Source organism: Pan paniscus, chromosome X, assembly GCF_029289425.2.
Source record: "Pan paniscus chromosome X, NHGRI_mPanPan1-v2.0_pri, whole genome shotgun sequence".
Taxonomy (NCBI): Eukaryota; Metazoa; Chordata; class Mammalia; order Primates; family Hominidae; genus Pan; species Pan paniscus.
In genome coordinates this window covers 156,404,529-156,426,288 of record NC_073272.2, presented here as the reverse complement: position 1 = coordinate 156,426,288, position 21,760 = coordinate 156,404,529, and the positions used below count along the sequence as shown (strand labels likewise).

Genomic DNA, 21,760 nt, shown 5'->3' with positions numbered 1-21,760 from the left:
CCCAAGGGGGAATATAGCAGAGGAGATAGGCAGTGATCACCCTAACCTTGCGATCATCTCACCATCACTAATGATGGGATGTGAATACACATTATTGCCTATGAAATAGTCTTTAAAAAAGGAAGTTGAACCTGAATCTAACTAAACCTTGCAATGGGCTGAACGTGTATGTCTTCCCAAAATTAATATGTTGACATCTTAACCCCAAAGGTGCTGGTATTAAAAGGTGGGGCCTTTAGGGGGTCATTAGATCATAAGGACAGAGCCTTCATGATTGGAATTAGTGCCCTTATAAAAGAGGCCCCAGAGAGCTAGCTAGTCTCTCCCACTATGTGAGGGCCCAGCAAGAAGGCCAATCTATGAACCAGAAAGTTGGTCCTAACCAGATATCAAAACCGCATGCTCCTTGATCTTAAACTTGCTAGTCTCTAGAACTGTGAGAAATAAATTTCTGTTCTTTATAAGTCATCCAGTTTTTGGTATTTTGTTATACCAGGCCTAAAAGCCTTTAGAACTAACTTCCAGTTAACCAGGAAAAAACAGAGTGAAAAGTTAAATGACACCATAAAAAGCAACCAGAAAATTCCAGAAGGGGAAATATTCTACAGGACAACTGACTAGTTTTTTCAACAAGTCAATTTCACTAAATAAATACATAAACAAAGAGTGAGGGTATTTTCCAGGTTAAAAAAGTCTTGAGCTAAATAATCAAATGCAATGTGTGTCCCTTGATTAGAAGAAACTAATTTGAACAAACCAGCCACAAAAGATATTTCAGGGAGACCAAGCTGGAAGGATCACTTGAGGCCAGGAGTTTGAGACCAGCCTGGGCAACGTAGTAAGACCTCCATCTCTACAAAAACAATAAATTAGCTGGGCATGGTGGTGTGCACCTATAGTCCTAGCTACTCAGGAAGCTGAGGCAGGAAGATCACTTGAGCCCAGGAGTTTGAGGCTGCAATGAGCTATGATTGTTTCACTGCACTTCAGGCTGTGTGAAAGAGCAAGACTTTGTCTCAAAAAATAAAAGGACATTTCATAATAATTGAGGAAATCTGAATGTGGACTGGGTAATAAATGTTATAAAAAAGCCATTTTTTATTTTGTTTGAAAAGATGATTTTGTAACTATACAGGAAAATGTTCTTATTTTCTAGAAATCTGTACTAAAGAATTTAGGGGTAAAATATCATTTTCTTTAATATACTTTCAAACACAAGCAAAAAATAATCATGACACAAATATAGCAAAATGTTTACAATCTATGTTCTATGTTTGCCTGTGAGTGCCATTAATCTCATCTCTCTGCTTTTCTGAAAGTTTGAAAATTTCAAAGTTTTATAATAAATTTTTTTACATCCCATAATTTTATAATGAATTTTTTAAAGTTTGAAGCAAATCAACAACAATAGCTTCAAAAATATCCTGACCCACAATAAACATTGAACAGGGTATATTTCTCCCATTTCCTAAAAAAGTTGGCACAGGAAGGAGTATGAGAGCTGCCATAGCTCTCCCAAGGCTCATTATTCTCCATCACTCCATGGGAAATCCCAAAATAAATTTTTTAAAAAGTTGTTTAAATTTATAATGTTTTTGATTCTATAATAATTTTATAATAAGATAATTTTAAAATGTTTTTGATTTTATATTTTTAATTTATAAAAATTTTTATACATGTTTATGTTTGAAATGTCTATTTCAAACTTTATGAGATATTAAAATATAAGTAATATAGTTCATCATTTTAGAAATGCCATGTTTTTCTTCTCCAGCAATTACATAATCAAAGAGTAACTGTAGTTTTTCCTAGAACATTGCTTTGTAGGCTGGGCATGGTGGTTCATGACACTTTAGGAGGCCAAGGCAGGCAGATCTCTTGAGATCAGGAGTTTGAGACTACACTGGGCAACACAGAGAAACCCTATGAGTAGTAAAAACACAAAAATCAGCTGTGCGTAGTGGCATGCACCTATAGCCCCAGCTACTCAGGAGGCTGAGGTGGGAAGATCACCTGAATCTGGGGAGGTCAAGGCTACAGTGAGCCAAGACTGTGCCATTGCACTGCAGCCTGGGCAACAAAGTGAGACCCTGTCTCAAAAAAAAAAATGAAATTTAATTTAAAAAAAGAAAATTGCTTTGTAAAATTAACTTTTTCAATCAAAACCAAGATTTTTCAGATATAGAGAATGCAGCCCACTGGTCAGATTTGTCAGTTCAAAGAGAATAAATTCTAGTTTCCTATTTTTCTAGCCTGCTTATGATTATCCAATAGGATATCAAAAAAGACCAAAGCCTTTGGGATCCAAGTTCAGTATTCCTGAGTCTAACTCAGGATGCCAAATCAGGAGACAAGCACATTCTCATCAATTTTCAATCATTCGAGACCAATTTTGCTTATAATTATCCAGTTCTTTTAGACCGCCTTTCTCCTGAAGCCAGCCTTATGGCTATTCACTTCACTTTAGCATAAGCCCCCAAGAAGGTGAACAAAATGAGGAAAAGATTGGTTAAAGTTGGCTGTTTGAAATTCTGAAACATGTCCACCATTCCCTTCACCCATGCCCACCCCTCTTAGAAGTAGTACTTTCAGATTATTTAAGAGTCTATGCTTCTATGTGGATTTTGTCATCTGTCCTTTATAACAGCTAGTAGGTTTGACTCTATTTTAAGCATATATTGACCTATGCTAATTATCTGTTAAAATAAATTCCACTCTTAGAGTTAATAAAGTGTGTTTGTCATGGAAGACCCATTGAAGTAAGAAGCTGAGGAGCCCTTATGGTAAAGTGGGACAAGAAATAATAAGACATAATAATTTTCCCATGCAAATCAACAACCGTAGCTTCAAAAATATCCTGACCCACAACAAGTATTGGACAGGCCATGTTTCTCTCACTCCCTAAAAAATTGGCTCGGGAAGGAGTATGAGAGCTCCCATAGCTCTCCCAAGGCTCATTATTCTCCATCACTCCACAGGAACAGCCTGTCAGAGAAGAGTGAAAGACCATTTGTCAACCTCTCTTCAACTCCCTGATTCTAGCCAAACTTCATCAATCCCAAGTGAGGAGCCAGAGAGAAATCAAACCCCATATATCCAGCATCATTGTCTACTGGAGTCAAAAATCACAATTCCACTACCCAACCCAACACCACTGGCCCTGTTTCTCCCAATTGCTTTTTATTGTGTTTTTTAAAAAATCCTCTTTCCCCATCCCTGCAACACCGAGAAGGAGGAATTATAGTAGATAAATATGAAGCACGGAGATCCTTTAAAAATATTTTTAATAATAAATGAGAAAATGAAAAGGAGAGGGTTGGGAAGGAAGGAGGGAATTCAAATGCCAGGGAATTGTTCAGTTTCGCTTTTAAAGATGTTAACACTCATTTATACATCTGCAAGACACTCCCCTTAAAGAAAAGTTCTATGAGTGTGGGTCTGGTTGCATGAATAAGGATAAAATTACTTTTTTAGACGATGTTTCCCACATATCATTCAGAGACCCCTGAAATTAGGTATCCCTCTTGTAGATGTCCTTGAGATGCTGCTGGACCTGGGAAAGAGGAAACTGGGATACGGGGCTATGCCAAAAGGTGCTTCTAGTTATAGGACAGAGAGGAAAGGGGCAGAGGGAGAAAAACCCGAAGTCTGAGAATCTGGATTGCAGAAGACTACCGAGGTCGTGGGAGAAGGGAGAGAAAACAAGGATGAAAACCGAAAGGGGAAGAGGCATGAAATGTTGTCAAATGTCAAAAGGCATTTGGAGAGAAGTTGGGAATTGCATTAAGAAAACCACTGCAAATCTCATTTCAGACCATTTAGAGATATGCTCCCTGGGAACTGCGAGCTCAGGCTGTTTAGCATCAAACAAATGGATCCACTCCATCCCTACCCTAATTAAATAAATCATTCAGTAATTCCACTGGGTTAAAGAACCAAAATATTAACCTTCAGGGCCTACTCTTGCCAAATATGTCAGGGATCGTGTGTGTGTGTGTGTGTGTGTGTGTGTGTGTGTGTGTGTGTGTGTGTGTGTGTGTGTGTGTGTTCTGAGACACCACTACTGTTAAATAGGCAGAGCTAACACTTAGGGGACTGGCAGATTATTGCAAAAAGGGCACGGGGCAGAGGGACTATGTTGGGAGCCTGCGAAAGAAGTTTGTGTGGGGACTGTGGGCAGTGAACGCGTTGGGAACAATACGGAAAACTGGGAGCTGCCTTGGAATCTACAGGGCCGGGTAAGAGAATGTCCGAAAGAAAAATGAGCAGGTGCGGGATGTGCGCAGAGTCGGAGAACAGTCCAGGGCGCCCGGAGTGGCTCCAGGAACGACGGAAACCCCTCAAGGCTTTTGGGGGCGGTGGGTACTAATAGAACCCAGTGTCCGGGGTGCGCCGGGGAGGCTGCGAGCGCGGCGGGAGTGGGGCGCTGGAGGGTGAGGACGCGGGAGTGAAGAAGCAAAGCCGGGGCCGGGCAGGGGCCTCCCAGCTGGGCCCGGAGGCAGCAGGGGGACAAGGGCTAGGAGAGGGCATGGCGGCGGCGCGGCGGGAAGCGAGGGGCATCCGGACACTCACCCCGTTGGCCGCGGCCATCTGCACCACGATCTCGATGGCCGTCCTGCTAAAGCACCTGCCGTCGCTGCCCACCACCGTGGTGCAGCCCCGACGGTCGCGCAGGTCGATGGACGACAGCACGCTCTGGATAAAGTCGGGCAGGTAGTTGCGCTGGCCCTCGAAGAGGCCGGTGGGTCGCCGCAGACCCCCGCCGCCGGCCGGCCGCCGGTCCTCGTAGGGCGCGGTGGGCACTGTCAGCACCGGGATGGGGCTCCCCTCCGTGGCGCCTCCTGGCCGGTCCTGCTGCGGCTCCCGGGGCCGGAGGGAATCTGCAGCCTGCCGGGGGCCTCCACCAGCCTGGCCGCGCGCCGGGACTCCGCCTCGCGCCCGGGCCCCCTCTCCAGCAGGTCAGCACCCTGCGCCCTGCGCCCGCCCGCCTGGGGACCGCCCGCCTGGGGACCGCCCGCCCCTCCTCTCCGCGCGGCCGCTCGCTGACTCCCTCGGCGGAGATTGCTTCTGCCTTCCTGTAAAGTTTTCTCCCGCCCATCTTCTCCGCGGCCAGACCGCCGGAGGTGCCCTCAGTTTCTCCCCAAGTTGGACTCACTTTCGGGGTGTCCCAAAAGCCTGATTCCAGGGCCTGCTAGCCCGACCCCGGTGACGCCTGCACCCGCGCCTGGCCCCAGCCTTCACGCGCGATCGCCGCCCTCCGGGGCACACCCTCCACCAGAAAACAGCCGGCGGGCGGCGAGACTTTGGGCAGAGTCCGGGTTCCTCTCCGGCGCCAGGCCCGTCTCCCTGTCTCCCTGGGAGTGCGCAGCCTACACGCACCAGTTTCTCTTTAGAACAAGGACGGGGAGGGATTTGGGAGGGGGCTGAAACCTTTTGCCATCAGCAAACAGCCTCAGCCAAAAATAACCCTGGAAAGGCGAGCTAAGAATGGTTATCTCCTGCCAGCGCTGAAATCGGAGGCTGGGCGCTGCGTGTGGGGTGTGTGTGTGTGTGTGTGTGTGTGTGTGTGTACCCTCCCACCCCGACCATTTGTTGAAGGGAATTACCACTGTCAGACTTCAATCCAACAGGACCCACTCGAGCCATCCACACTTTCCCCAGCCTCCTCCAAAACAGCACACTTTCCGGTATGGACGATTCTTTTTTTTTTTTTTCACTTATTTGTTTGTTGTGGTGGTTGCAACAGCAGCAACACAGACGACACATATTTCCCTATTCTTCTCGCCCTTCTCACCCTCCCTACCCAGCTCCTGCCTTAGAAACAGGCTTGGCCTACACTGTATCTGTCCACACTGTCTGAACTCTTCCCTGAATTAATCGTTTTCAATAGGAGGGGGCTAAATCCCTTATTAATGCCCTACCAGGAGTGAATGAATAAAGCCAAGTTAAAGGAGAACTGGGTACCAGATGCTGTGCTAGTTTCCTTTGCATGGATCCTTTCATTCTGCTGGAGCTAAAGATGTTCGGCCTCCTCTCCATAAAACGCACCCAAACTCCAAAACCAGGAAATTCTCCATAGAAAATAGGAGTGAAGAGAGAAAAGACTAACAGGATAAAACCCAAAGCAGGAAGAAAGTTCTGTCTCCCATTTCTCTCAAGGAATTTTTGGACCCACCAAGGCTACTGTCCTGAAAGATCCTGCTGCTTCTCCTTCCCCAAGTATTGTCCACTTCCTGAGAGTAAGGCTGACTTGCCGCAGGCTTATAAAGTGTTTGGTCACAGTAAGACAACTGTGAGTAATAACACACATTGTATACTGTGTTTTGCAATTGATAAAAGGCTTTGCATCTGTTTCTTCTTTGGAGGCTGAAGAAAAGAAGAATGGTATTCACGCAGTTCCCATTTTACAGATGAAAACAAGAGGACTTTTTCTGTGAAGTCAAGAAAGTGGTTACAATGGTACTTTCCGCCTGTCCGAATTATGTATTGCCCCTCCCCTTTCTGTTAATAACATTGAAGTGTGATGGGAAAACCACTGAAGCCGTCAGTTGAAACCTGCTGGGACTTTTTAGCCATTCTCTTCAACATAAAGAATGGGTGTTTTTGGAGGGGGTGAGAGGAATGGGGAAATGTTGTCAAAGAGTACAATGTTTTAGTTGAGACAGGAAGAATACATTTTGTTGAGATCTACAGCACAGCATGGTGACTGTAGTTAACAATGAAGTATTGTGTATTTCAAAATTGCTAAGACAATAAATTTCAAATGTTCTCACCACAAAAAAGATAGGTTTTGAGGTGATGAATCTATTAATTCTCTGGATTTAATTATTCCACAATGTACACATATATCATAACATCACATTATACCTCCGTAAATACATAGAATTTTAATTTGTCAATTAACATGTTTTTAAAAGAATAGTGTGGCCAGTCGGGGAGGTAGTTTTTTTTTTTTTTTTCCTCTAGTCTGTACTCAGTCTCCAAGATCCCATTCCCCATAAAGTTCCTGTCACCCAGGTGGAGTGCAGTGGCACAATCATGGCTCACTGCACCCTCTCCCTCTTGGGCTCAAGCGATCCTCCCGCCTACAGGTACATGCCACCACGCCCAGCTAATTTTTGTAGTTTTTGTAGACATGGGGTTTCACCATGTTGCCTAGGCTGGTCTCGAACTCCTCAGCTCAATCAATCTGCCCACTTTAGCCTCCCACAGTGCTGGGATTACAGGTGGGAGCCACCAAGCCCAACCCATAAAGTTCCTAACTTTTTATCTCCCTGGGAGTGCACAGCCTACACACACCAGTTTCTCTTTAGAACATACTTAAGAGTCTTGGCTTAGCATCCAACAGACAGAACTTTAACACTTCTACGGATCTGTGCACCTGTCTATGGTGTGGGGTTTTTAAGATCTCTTTCTAATGACACTTCATTTTGCAAAGCAGGACAGTTTCATTCCCAGAAGAGCAGGTATGGTAAATCCTTTGTTCCAGTAACGAAGACAATGATCCAAACCCTAAGCCTCAGAGAAGCCCAGAAACCCTCCAGGCCTCCATCTCTCTTCTCCTAGCACCTGCCTCTCTCTTGACATCAACATCATTCTCCCCTCTCACAGCCCAGCTCCTTCCACAGACCCAGGGATTAGGCACCAGCACCTCAGACTAGATTTTAGAGAATTACCATTCAAGAGGCAATCCTCTTCCCTTGGTTCCAATTTCAAGGTTCTCAAAGACTGGAACAGGGCTAGTTTGAGGCAATGTGCCCTACCACATAGCCAGAAAGAACCTTACAGTGAAAAGGAAAACAATTCTTCCAAAGTAAGGGGGTGCTGATCCCCAGAGGGAGGACAGATGGGCAACCAAACAGTAACCGGGCCACCACGTGCTTCACACTCACTGATCAAGGATTTCTAAAACCACTTTTCTTTTCTCTGAATTTATATAGGACTTTGTATCACTCATAAAGGAATGTCTTATAGGCTGATAACACCTTTCTATTCATGCTTATACTTAACATTTAGGCTAGAATAATTTCCTAACCTCAGTGTCCTCACTATAAGATGGGAATTATTATAATCCCTACCTCATAAATTGTTGGGAGGATTAAAATACTTAGTAAAGTGCCTGACTAATAGAAAGGCATTCAATAAATGTTAGTTATTCATGGTGTCATCATCATTATATTTACCATTATTACTAATCTCCTGTATTGCAAGAATTACAGTTTATATTTTTGTAGACCATCACTGTAGCTAAAGGGTCTTTGGGCCATAGGTGATATTCCATAAAGGTTGGTTAAATTGATCTGTGGTTTTTGACTATGGAAACTCAGAACTCCCTCAAAATGTACAAAACAGATTTACCTGCTAAATAAATCTCTTCAAAGCTGACCCCAGGTTTAATTGAATTAATTCCAATGAATTTGTCACAATGATGGAGAAAGGAAACTTAGAGGGCCCCACAGTTGTTTGCTGGTAAAATGAGAAGTTTCGATTAGATCAATGTTTCCCAAAATATTTTCCTCAGAATGTTAGTGCCCCTCGAATCCTGCACAAAGCAAGAGTTTCATGACCAAGTAGCTTTTAAAACTCCTGTACACTCTACTCCCATTCTTCACAATGCACACTTTCATATTAAAAGTTCTGAGAGGTCCTCAACAGAAGACATCACTTAACTTTTTTTTTTTTTTTTAAGACAGATTCTCACTCTGTCACCCAGGCTGGAGTACAGTGGCCACCACTCCTGGCCTAAAAGTTTTTTAACCTGGTGCTTCCCAATCTAAACTCACAGGGACCAGTTTTCTTAATGAAAGAGAATCAGACTAGCTTGTAACCATAGCTGGTGACACTCCCCTGCCCCATTCCTTGTATGTCCTCAGTGGACTAGGTCAGGAATAAATAAATTTTCCTGATTCTCAAGGGCTGGTCACTCCTTTGCACTGAGCTCAAAGCTTCTCTGTAGCATGGGTCACAATGAATGATAGCCCTGATAGCCTAGAGTAGCCTTTCAGCCTTCTCTGAGCCTCTAAAGACTGAGGATCCTTGGCATGAAATAGGAGCAACTGATAGACCCTTGCTTCCCCTGGGGACTCTCTTGCTCTCAAAAAGGCATCAGCCATCATCTCCATCTAGAGAATATACTAGCTGACTCAGCTTGACCAGCCTGTCCCAAAATGAGAATCTGGGTAAAATAAGTATTGAAACACTTCATTCCTTGTAGATTCACAAAACACATTAGTATATTAAAGACTATTAAGTTCTGCAGGAAAAAAAACCTATTTAACTTTAATCCAACATTGCCAAGTTTTATTTGACCATGGAAGATTTTTCCAAAACACTTACAAACAGATCAAGGACATTAATCTTTCATGAAACACTTTAGATCCCCAGGGTCCTCTCCAGCTACATCATTCTGTGATTTTCTTTTTTATTTATGATGCATTAAAAGATTAATCTCTATCAGACTTCCATTTAGAAATTCACCAGAATGTGCAAAGGCAGCAGGTAAAATTGCCGAAGGGTATTATAAAAATACCCTCCAGTGATTTTTGAAACTTAAACTGAAATATTTATATAACTATATATTTCAGTTTGTATATTATATATATATGTATATACACACATATATGTGTGTGTATATATATTTGTGTATGTCTATCTATATCTATGTATATATGGCATTATATCCATTTTACAGATGCAGAAACTGAGCTTTAGAGGGGGTGAGCAATTGGTCCAAAGCCACACAGCACGCAGGTAGTCATTGATAAAGGTACAAACAAGAGTTGAAGCATGAGGTGTAAGGACACGGAGACAAGTACACAAATGTTTACAAGTTACACATATGACACATGCCTTTAACATGAATTTCTTGAACATTCATTTAGAGACCTTACAATGAAGACATCAGAGTGGCAGCAAGTTCTGTTGGAATCAGGGGAGCGTGTTCTTCTATAATCCCCTGGCTGACAGGAAAGCACACTGATTTGGCCCATGGTAGTTATACACTCCCATTGAGTCAGGGGCCACTTCTATGCACACAGGAGGTGCTAAAAATATGCTGTTGACTCACTGCCTCTAAGAGCAGAAGAAATGCCAAAAGTATAGGACAAGAGGCAGAAAAGCACACGGAAAAATGTCGTAGGGCAGTCCTCTAAGGAAGTGTTAGATCCCTTTGAAATCTGTCCAAACACTTTCTTGTGCTGGGGAAAGTCAATTACATATTTCAAGCAACCCCACATGTCATACGAGTATCTTGTACATGTTTGCGTACTCGTGTCTGTGAACTTACATCTCAGACTTCAACTTCTCGCTCCCCACCCTTATCAATGACTGCCTGCATGGCCTTGGGCAAGTTGCTTTCCCTCTTCAAAGCTCAGTTTCTGCATCTATAAAATGGACATAATGCTACCTACCTCATGGGGTTAGTGATCACATTTAAGGAGCTAATATGTGGAAATTGCTTACACAGTACCTGTCACATAATAAGGGTTTAATAAGTGTTTGATGTAATTGTTTTGATTATTACTACTATTACTAAAATAATAATTACTACAATAATAATGATTCTTATTCTCTATATTAGTATTATCTTTGAAAATGGGCATGGATTATGTCTATGTAACCATTTTGGCACAATATCTAGCATTATATCACATACAAATTAGAGAATTCATGTTATTAAGGATGAAAAAATATTTTTACTGACCCTTAAATTCTTCGTAAGTAACTGCAAAAGAAGCCATTATCCCAACACATGAAATAAAAAAAAAATTCAGTTCCTCTGGAGTTTGTTTTTGGAGGTAGCCACAGGATACCTAAATTTTTTTTTTCTTTTCAGAGAGACCGAGGGGCTCACTAGGTTGACCAGGCTGGTCTTGAACTCCTGGCCTCAAGCCATCCTCCCACCTCAGTCTCCCAAAGTGCTGGGATTACATGCATGAGCCACCACATCCAGCCTACCTAAAATATTGAATGCTGTTAATAAATCTCCTGAGGCCAGCATAAGAAGGTGATGGGCAAAACTAATGCAGGTATGTTTTTCTGGCTTTTTCATGTATTGGGCCCAACTTTGAAAAGCACTTACTATTAATGGCTAACTTGCAAAATTTGTGATTTATTAAAAGCAGATTTTAATTGTTTTACCTAAAAATAATAGGCCTCTGATCTGCCAAAGATGAAGATTTAATTTCTAGGTGTTCCCCGCAATACCTAGAAACATCAGTGTAATCGATTATTAAACACTTTAGAACTATTCTCATCAAAGTTCTTTATTATATAATACAGCAAAAGAAAAGTTTCTTTTCTAAAGGCTTCTCTATACTTTTTTTAATAGTTGAATTTCATTTCTGAAGGCTCCTAAAAAGAATAGAATTTAGATCTTTATTAAAGAGGAAATATATTTTCCATGTTTAATTTAAATTACATTCCATCAGTCATTTGCAATCTTAGCCTACACGGAATTTTTTTTTTTTTTTTTTGGTAGTTTTTATGTTTGGGCTTTAGGAGGGGATTCCCAATAATCTCTATATAAATATTTCTAATCTCTACATAAATATTTTAACATTTCAATGTAAATTAGTTTTTTAAAGCTATTTTATCCATAAAAATAATGAATTTGCATGGCTGAGGGTGAAATAATGTGTTATCAGGACCCCTCAGTTTTGGGGGTTGTGAGTAGATCCCATCTTCATGTTCCTCCAGCCCAGCCCAAGCCTGGCTCAGGTCCTCCCCCCCATTTGTCAGGAACCACCATCCCCAGGGATTCTATGTGCCCTGCCTGACCAGTGTTCTCCATCAGAGTTTACCAATCTTTTGTTCATTCCCTCAGAGCACAGCTAAGCAAGAGTACACTAATTTGAAAATTAACTCAAGCAAATAGAGGAACAATATCCCCAACACATTGCGTTTTAACATAGGGTTTCCTGGACACACTGTTTCAACCCAAGAGTTGGGCTAATAGTAGGAGCTCCATCTGCTAAAATACGGCTGTCAGCTTCAGAGGGAAATTCATGAACGTCTTCGTAGTTTGTTTTTACGTTTCACTTGGCACTGTTTCTAAAATTTCCTCTGAAGCCAAAAAATAAGTTATTTCCCAGCACACTGGTCACTTTTCATTTATCATTGGATTGATTTTTGTAACTTGCAGTAGGAGCTGAAATCGACCAGGGGGTTCTTATCCAACAGACAGCAGCAAAACTCTTTGTGTATCTGCGTTCCTTTCAACAAGCGTGACTTCCTCAATGGCATCATTCGTGAGCGTAACACAGAGCTCAGCAATAACGTTTCTTCACTACCCCTATCAGGTATCCAACATAGGATGTTACTTCCTTTCACTGTTTTCCGACTCCTGGCAGATATTAATCATTGGGATTTGGGAACAAGGAAATAGAATTTCTGAGAATGCTTGGGAATTCCCAAATTCATATGATTTTCATAACACTTCACTTACAAGTTTTTGAAAAATAATAAGTGACTATAATAACAAGCAAATAGTCATTTTTTTCTGTAACAGGATTACATGAAAAGTTTTAGTAGTCTTCTGTTTTAAAAAGATATGATAACAAATGATGATTTATTATTATGAGCCAACATATTGTAACAAGATTATAAAATCCAATAGCATTAATAGAGAAAACATTAAAAAGAAATGATTATTATCACAAAATAAATGCTAAAGAAAAGTCCTTTAAAGATTGAAAGGTAACACCACAAATACTTAATGCTTTAATCATTGTTTACATGACATTGGTAAACAAGGCATCAATCATCCCCTCCAATACCATTTAAATAACGTAACATTCTGATCTCCTGGCAAGATGAACAGCACTAGAAAGAAGCAACTGTCAAAATGGCCGATTTAAGGGCATATTTTGTTTCTAAAACTTGGCATTTCTTAGAAAACCTCTCATAGGATTTGTAAAACATATACTATGCCTATGAACACATTAATATTTATTTGCAGAAATGGTTCACTGTTAGCAGTGGACAAGGCCATGAACACACACTTATAACACAGCAACAGATACAAGAAAGTCTGACTGAGGCTCCTTTACTGCTCCTGTCCTGTTCACCTTAACTTTCATCTCCACATGTCAGTGCTTCCTCATCTTGCTTGACTTGAAGTCAGTGCATTTCTTCAAGCCAGTAAGTTCTCTATACTGACTATTAAGCTGTAATTTTCACAGGAAAATTAGAATGTTCCTTCCCATTTTCCTAATTTCTCAACTGATTTTTCTCAGAATTCAGAATCCATAAATATTGAAATGCCAGGAGAGAATTTCCAAATGGAAATGCTGTTCCCTTCGTCCATTTTCAGAAGAAACTGTAGCATAGTGTTATCCTTCTCTTCTCCAATATTTTTTTTCCTGCAAACTTATGGTTATCACCTCTTTAAGTGCGTAGCTCATAATTTTGCCTCCCCTGCAAATGGTCCCAAAACAGTGAAGTGGGTCCTCTTTAGCTGTGTCTTTACTACATAATCCTGCATTTCTGACCATATGCAGGGAGTGTGACCCAGGGAAGGATCCCTGACTCAATGGGATTTCTCTTGCTGTCTCTAGAATTTGAACACTGGAACCCAGACGTACAGAGGCTGGGAGCCATCGTGGTGTGCTATATTGATGACGGCAGCAGTGGGTGGTGTGGGGGCAGTTAATTGACAGCTACCTGTTGCTGACATCCCAGGAACTGCCTGAACCTCCTCTTTCCCAGTCATAAGATATCTAAGATTCTGCAGTATTCTTCATTAAATCCTAGCATGGTTTAAGCTAGCCAGAATTAGGTTCTGTTGCTTTCAATCAACAGAACCTTAGCTAATACATTGTTATTTCCTGGTCTTTGTTCCTTTAATTTTCCAGGAAAATAAGGGAAAATGGCTTACTGGTTTTAAAAAGAGACAAGGGACAACATACCATTTATGCAAAATTTAGAAGCACTCAAAGGAAACTCTGGAAAGTTCCTGAGACATATATAGGTAGGATCAGCATAAAACTTAAACAGTGTATCTAGATCATGGTTGCCATGGTTGCCTTGACACAATGAACATCTGTATCAAGATCATATTTTCTTGGTGGGACAGAGAGAAGCACAAGGCGGGACTCACATTTACAGTAATCCTTGTTTTCCAGGAACCATACAACCCAGTTTGTCTAGAGCTGTTCATCTTAAGTTTGTTATCCCACCATAATTATAAATAGAACCTCCTTTTTCTCACAAGAATATCCCACTTTGGATGATAATTTCTGTGACTACCCATTAAGAATATTTAATAACTATAGAAAACTGCTTCTCTATATTTTTTGTATATTTGAAACATTTTATAACAAAAATATCTTTAAAGTTATCACCTACACAGAATATAGCTGCCAAATGCTCCTACTCTGCTATTCTAACCATGAATCCCTCTGGGGCCCCTTCCTCCTACGGCGCTTGTGAGGATGAAATGAAATAAGCTCTATGAAGTGCCCAACAGTGACCAACACTGAATAAAATACAGCCACCATAGGTGTCCTTCCCTTATGTTCACCAAACTCCTGATAAGTTATTCGGTGATGTTTTAATCTTAATATTTTATGTAGATTATACATTCATCTGATTCAAAATGCAAAAGGTACAAAAGCATATACAGTTAAAAGTTTCCCAACCCACTACCATTTATCTCCCTGGAGGCAACTGTTTCCAGATTTTTGAATATCCTTAAAGAATATCATATGTATGGAAAAGAAAGATTATATATTTTTACGCATCTGTGTATGCGTTTTCCTATGAGAGGCTCACAAAGTCTCCTTGAAGAGATATCATTATTACAAATACCCCTCAATTTACAATGGGGTTATATTCCAATAAACTTATGAAAATATTGTAAGCTGAAAACGCATTTAATACACTTAACCTACTAAACATCATAGCTTAGCTCGGCCTACCTTAAACACTCACATTAACCTACAGTTAGGCAAAATCATCTAACAGAAAGCCCATTTTATAATAAAGTGGGCTTTGAATATCTCATGTAATATAATGAATACTGTACTGAAAGTGGAAAACAGAATGGTTGTATGGGTACTCAAAGTACAGCTTCTGCTGAATGTGTATTGCTTTCAAACTATCTTAAAGTTGAAAAATCATAAGTCAAAATATTGTAAGTCAGGGATTGTTTGTACTTCTACTTTACATGATGAAATTGAGCCTTGAAAAGATTAAGTGACTCGCCCAAGGTCACACTGGCAGTTAAATAGTGAAACTTGGATCCAAATTGTTCAGTCACTACATGTATTGTCTTGAAATTTGAAAAAGAGGAAGAGGAATTAAACTACTAAATTGAAGGAATATTTTAGGCATAGAAGAAGCAGATGCCTTCATGTCCAAGTGATTGTGAAAAGCCCACTTGCCCCAAAATATGTCTCCTGGTCATATGAAATTCCACCATTTCAGATTTTTACCTGGGGATTTAGAGTAATCTGCTGTTTTCCTAGAGCTCCCCTAAAATAGAAATAGAAATTTTGGAAGGCTAAATATATGCTAACATTGGAAAACTCATTTTCTCCCCTTCGTAAGGCAAGGTACTGAAGGAGGGGCCCCTACGGGCTGTGCAGGGACATCCTGGAGGCATGGGGAGAAGAAACTGAAAGGCAAGTTTGTATGGAACAAAGAATACCGATCTCAGGATTCTCCCTTGAACCTGCCCTAACTTTGTTCAAATAGACTTAGCCACTGACCTGCTGTCAAAAGACCACAGCCAATCTGACTTGTTTTCAATATAATGATGAATATTGATTTGGTCCCTTCATCCAACATTCTCAGCTGGATCTTTTTTTGACCAAGGATATACATTACTAGGTGAGTACAGGCAGTTAATTCTTCCACACGGGACTTCGGAGTTTCTGAGTTAACCAGAATCACCCACCTTAACATCTGCCAGTTTATACCCCAAGTCCTGACCAGTGCCCCCTACCTGCTATGCCTCATGTTTTCAATATAGCATAAAATCAGAAATGAAAGATGAAACATCATAGCCAATATCACAGAAATACAAAGGATCCTAAGAAACTGTTAGGTATAATTACACACTAACTAACTGGATCATCTAGAAGAAATGGATAAATTCCCAGACACATAAAACCTACCAATATTGACTCATGAAGAAATTAAAAAATCTGAACAGACTAATAGCAAGCAAGGAGGTTGAATCAGTAAGAAAATGTCTCCTATCAATGAAAAACCCAAAACCAGATGGCTTCCCAGATTAATTCTACCAAATATTTTAAGAAGAACTAATACCAGTCCTTCTCAAACTCTTCCAAAAAGCTGAAGTGGAGGGAATACTTCCAAACTCATCTTACAGGGCCAGCATTACCCTGATTCCAAAGCCAGACAAGAACACTACAAGAAAGGAAAATGACAGGCCAATATCCTTGATCTACATAGATGCAAAAATCCTCAACAAAATCCTAGCAAACCAAATTCAATAGCACATTGAAAGAACCATTCACCATGATCATGTCATGGGTCAACATAAGCAAATCAATACATATAATATACCATATTAGAAAAATAAAGGATAGAAACTATATGGCCATCTCAATAGATATAGAAAAAGCTTTTGACAAAATTTGAAACCCTTTCATGGTTAAAAAAAAAAAAACCCAACAGATCACGTATTGAGGGACTGTATCCCAACAAAATAAAGGCCATATATGACAAACCCATAGCTAACACCATAATCAATGGTGAAAAGTTGAAACTTTTCCTCTACCATCAGGAACAAGACAAGGATGCCCACAGACACCACTTCTCAGGGTAATTAGGCAATAGAAAGAAATAAAAGGCATCCTAATAGGAAAGGAAGAAGTGAAATTGTCTCTACTGACAGCATGATCTTGTTATATATAGAAAACCCTACAAACTTCACTAAAAAAAGGTTAGAACTCAACACAAAGAAGGGAACAATAGACACTGGGGGACTCCAAAGGTGGGAGGGAAGGATGGTGGGAGCAAGGGTTGAAAAACTACCTATCGATTACTATGCTCACTGCTTGGGTGGTGGGATCATTAGAAGCCCAAACCTCAGCACCATGCAATATACCTGTGTAAGAAACCTGTACATCTACCCTCCTGACTCTAAAATGAAACATACAATATTTAAAAAACAAAAACAAATAAATAAAATTTGAAAACTGTTAGAACTGAACTGATAGGTGAAATCAGTAAAGTTGTAGGATACAAAATCAACATATAGAGCCTTGAACACAGCAACATCCAGCTGTCTGACACGAAAGTCTCAGGGGCAAGAAAACCTCTATAGGAACTCAGAAACAATGAGCTAAGTTGTGTTTATGTCTGAAAGGATGTTAAGAACTTCATTCATGTTACATCAGAGCCAACAGAAAGAACCAACAGGAAACCTGTACCCAACAAACAGAAATGACAAGATGAAGGGAAAGCAGAGGTAAGGGCTTACCTTAGAAAGGGCAAGTGATTAGCTCAATATGCAATACAATGTTTGCTCCTGAGCCAAAAATTTGTACAATAATTTGGATATTACTTGCACAACCAGAAAAATCAGCCACTCATTAGGAAAATGTGTTTCTGTATAAGTCTTAGGACTCAGCTATCTATAATAACATGAAAAGACAATATTTTCATCCAAAATGAGTATTTTTGTTTGTCTTGGCTTGTTATTCTAACATCAACAGCCTCTAAATAAACTGTTGAAGTACATGATATAACCACCTCTTTCTCCATCTTTCCCATTGCTCCCATAGGGTTTCAGTTGTGCAATTTCACCATTAGCAAAGCTTTTTGCTGAAATCTGGCTTTTCAAAGGGAGAGTATCCAGAAACAGAAGATGCTGATCTGGGAGGCTCTTCCTAATAGAACTGCTGCTTCAGTTTAGCTTGAAAAAGCTCACACCCAGTTCCTAATGACAAACATCTGAACACCGGGTCTTCCCACGAGCAAGACCATGCTATGCCTCCTGCTCGCTCTGTTCTATAAGCAACCCAGAGATTGCTCCCTGTGAAGAGGAGCCTGCCAGGGTAGCAGCATTCCACCAGACCCTGATTTAGCAAGATATTTCCGTATCATTCCCCCAACCAGCTGGAAGTCCTCCACTGCTCTTGTGTAAAAATCTAACTCATCTCGCTGAATTTCCTGATTTAAAAGTCTAATTCATTTCACCAAAAGTGTGACAGAAGGAAACCAAGTACACCATCTCTCTCTTACCAAACCAAAGCTATTGCATGTGCATTCTGGGGGGAAAAAATGGTCCAAATATGTTATGGAGGGGGTGCCAGCCCAGTGTCATCCTCTTACTATTGCCATAGGATCTTGGCTGATGGCATCAGAGGAAAAACAAGTTTATCGATTACTTTCAACCATTAAGCTCACTCCTCCATGAAAAATAAGTCACAAGTCCAATGTCTCTTATTAAAATAAGCACTGCAAAATATACAGGAGTCACAGTTTTAAAATGGGACACACGTTCTCTAAGCAGTGACCCACGTTAGAGGTGCACTGCTTACATTGTATAAAGTCCCCTGGAGCCAGGGTTAGGAAGCGCATCTGTTCTTTGGTGTTCTGGGATGAAGGAGAAAGGAAAATGTGCTGCCAGAAGTGAGTGGGAAGGAGCCCATGAGATAAAGGAAGTAAATCCATTTGCTGATTGCAATAATAATGGTAATACACGAAGCTATACATACATACATACATACATACATGCAAACTTTCACATTTTTTAAAAAAAAGAACTTAAGGCTTCCACACATGTAATCAGCCCTTATGAACTCTCCTGATTAGCTGCAAGGAAAATCTTCCTTTCTCCTTTTTCCTGCACCATCCTGGGCTCCCTTTTGACTTGTTTTTTTTTTTTTTAAACTTATAAACGATCAGCTCATATTCTGAAGTTTGTAGTCCCCTCCCGCCCCCTCTCTCTCTACACCGCTCATTTACATTGGCAGCTATCGTGCTGCTGGGCATCCTCAAACCCACCAGTTTCCCTTTTATGTTTGAGCAGACAAACATGATCATGCACTAGGCATCACCGTGCCACTCAAAATGCTTTTTTGTTTTTTTTATTGCATCTGAGAGAAATCTCAAGGTTGCAAACCTGGAGTCAGAATTGTCTCCATGTGTCTCAGTGGGAAGAGTATCGTGTGAAGAAACAAGTTGATTCTACTAATCAAAAGGAATTTTTTTTGATATCAGGTCATCCTCCGAATGAATTTATATTACCAAGTGGAGGGTCACATGAGGAAAATGGTCAAACAGCACCACCTACAGCAAGAGCTGAGAAGTGCAGCGGAGCCGGGCTGAGTCAGGAAAGAAAAGCAAGCTGGGGCCTGGCTCAGCGCTCTCCCCTCTGCTCCTGTCTGCACGGAAAGATTAGGATGACAGTGGCAGGAAGCCTGTGCACCTAGTATGCATCACTTGAAGGGAACACACAGATTCCAGTAAACAGTTGGAAGGAAATGTTAATACCAGGCTCTGCTAAACAATATGAAATGACTCCTAGATGAGACAAGCGACTTTCATCAAAGTTTCCTGATACCTGAAAAGACAGCCCGGGGGATCCTGCACTACATCTGGTGTATGTAAATTAAGCGGGTTTTTTTCCCCTTTGTAATCAAGGCTCATACACAAACAAAATCACACTTTAGAAACGGCCTATTTCAACTTGTAACTAGCTTGCTTTCAGGGGCTCCAGGTCAAAAAGAAATAGAGCACAAAGACGCTTTCTCCTTAGGGATCATACACAAATTCACTCTGTCCGTTTCTTTCCCACATGGAGCAACAAAGCCATCCGACCTCTCCATCCACCCATCGGGTCCTTCCTGATTAAAGTGAGATAAATCACAGCCCTCTCTCTCCAGATGGCAGGCGACAAGAGGGGGATGCTTGCCTCAAGAAGTCCTCCCCATCCCTCTGCATTCATGCAAGCCCGAGCGGAGAGATGCAAGAAATTATGGATGCATTTTAATTCCCCAGACCCTGCAATTAAAAATGGAAATTTTTTGGCCACGCGTGTTGGCTCACGCCTGTAATCCCAGCACTTTCGGAGGCCGAGGTCGGCGGATCACCTGGGGTCAGGAGTTCGAGACCAGCCTGGCCAACATGGTGAAACCCTGTCTCTACTAAAAATACAAAAATTAGCTAGGAATGGTGGTGGGCGCCTGTAGTCCCAGCTACTCGGGAGGATGAGGCAGGAGAATCACTTGAACCCGGGAGGCAAAGTTTGCAGTGAGCCAAGATCGCACCACTGCACTCCACTCTGGGTGACAAAGCAAGACTTCATCTCAAAAAATGTTTTTAAAAAATGGAAGTGTTGTTCTTTCATTTGTAAATGTGTTTTGGTAAAAGAGGGGCAGTTTAAGCAACCCTTTTTATTGTCTACATTGTTAAAATTCATCAGACATGGACTCTTGACTCCGTTTTGCCTGGGCAGACCCAATTCAAGCATTTACAACAGCTATAACCTCCTCAAATCAAAAAGAGGAATCAGCATTATTGCTAAGTTCAAATAAGGTCTTGTTTTATTTCATTTTTATTTTTGAATGCAGCCATTCCTCCAGGTGCTATCATCAGGTAAGATTGTCAGTCCTGATTAGGTAAAGGTATTATTACAAAATGCAATTCTTAAAAATGCAGTGTCTAACTACACTTTTAATAAGCCTTTCCCCCTCCCCTATGTATTCTCCCTTAGACACCCCTTCTCAAATTTAAAATCACAGAAACTAAAATATGATGCCTAAAGAGAGCCTAGCGATGGCCCAGTCCTCTAATTTGATGAGTGGGAGTACTGAAGCCCAGAGGAGGTCAAGTAATTTGTTCCCAATGTCTTAGATAAGAAGAAAATGACCAGCTGGGAAATCCCACTCATGTCAAGGCAGAGGCACAGGGCCACAGACTGTGGTTGAATTGAGCCACACTCCTACATCCTTCTTTAGGAATCACAGAACATTCCTGTGTTGAGTCGGAGTCACTGACTTCCTTTTCAGGCTGATTGAGTTCTGTCCTTATGGGCTGCGACAAGAAGTTTTGGTATTATGCTACACCAAGACCATTTATCTAGTTCAAGAAATGAGCACAGTCCTTAGAGCCCAGCAACTTTCCCCATGTCCAGTAAATGTAGCTTCTCCATTAGAAGCTGTCAGAATGGAGACTTCTGGCTCATCTTGATTTTGATTTGTGCAAGAATGAATGGTTGTGCTAAGACAGCTTTCCTAGCTGATAGTGAGCAAAACTTTTTTCTCATAATCTATAAAAAAATTAAATTAGAACTTTTTTCTCATAATCTGTAAAAAAATATTAAATTAAATCTGGCTCGTCTTGATTTTGATTTGTGCAAGAATGAATGGTTGTGCTAAGACAGCTTTCCTAGCTGATAGTGAGCAAAACTTTTTCCTCATAATCTATAAAAAAAATTAAATTAGAAGCACAGAGTTTATTTCATGACTTTTATCTTCCTGCAATTTTCTTGTGGGCATAAATGATTTGTTTTTATCCTGCCTGCCCCCCCAATCCCTTTTCCAAGAGACTAAAAGAGTATCTAGTGCAAAGTAGAGACTCAAATATTTTTTAATAAACAGTGATCCCAGCCACCCAGTGCATGTTGCCAAATGCCAACCCCATAAATGATCAAACACATCATCTCATTCAGCCAATCAAAATCAAGTGCTACCTATTTTTTTAAGTTTTCATAGCCCTTGGGCATCTGCTTTCTCAGCATTTCCCAAACTTGAGTCATTCTCATCCTGCCTTCATAATTTTG

General features: G+C 40.9%; 1 protein-coding gene and 1 long non-coding RNA gene across 3 annotated transcripts in view; one reads left to right on the top strand and one right to left on the bottom strand.

The window, feature by feature from the left end:
* The window catches only part of LOC117977588 (tubulin beta-8 chain-like), a 122,121-nt gene that overhangs the window by 55,677 nt on the left and 44,684 nt on the right, over positions 1-21,760 (bottom strand).
* On the top strand, positions 4,083-8,707 carry LOC134729798 (uncharacterized). 2 transcript variants are annotated; one of them, XR_010111233.1, is made up of 2 exons: positions 4,083-4,238; positions 6,366-8,707. It is a non-coding gene; the product is annotated as an uncharacterized LOC134729798 (long non-coding RNA). The 2 variants fall into 2 exon arrangements; XR_010111234.1 differs by lacking the exon at positions 4,083-4,238 and adding an exon at positions 4,264-4,358.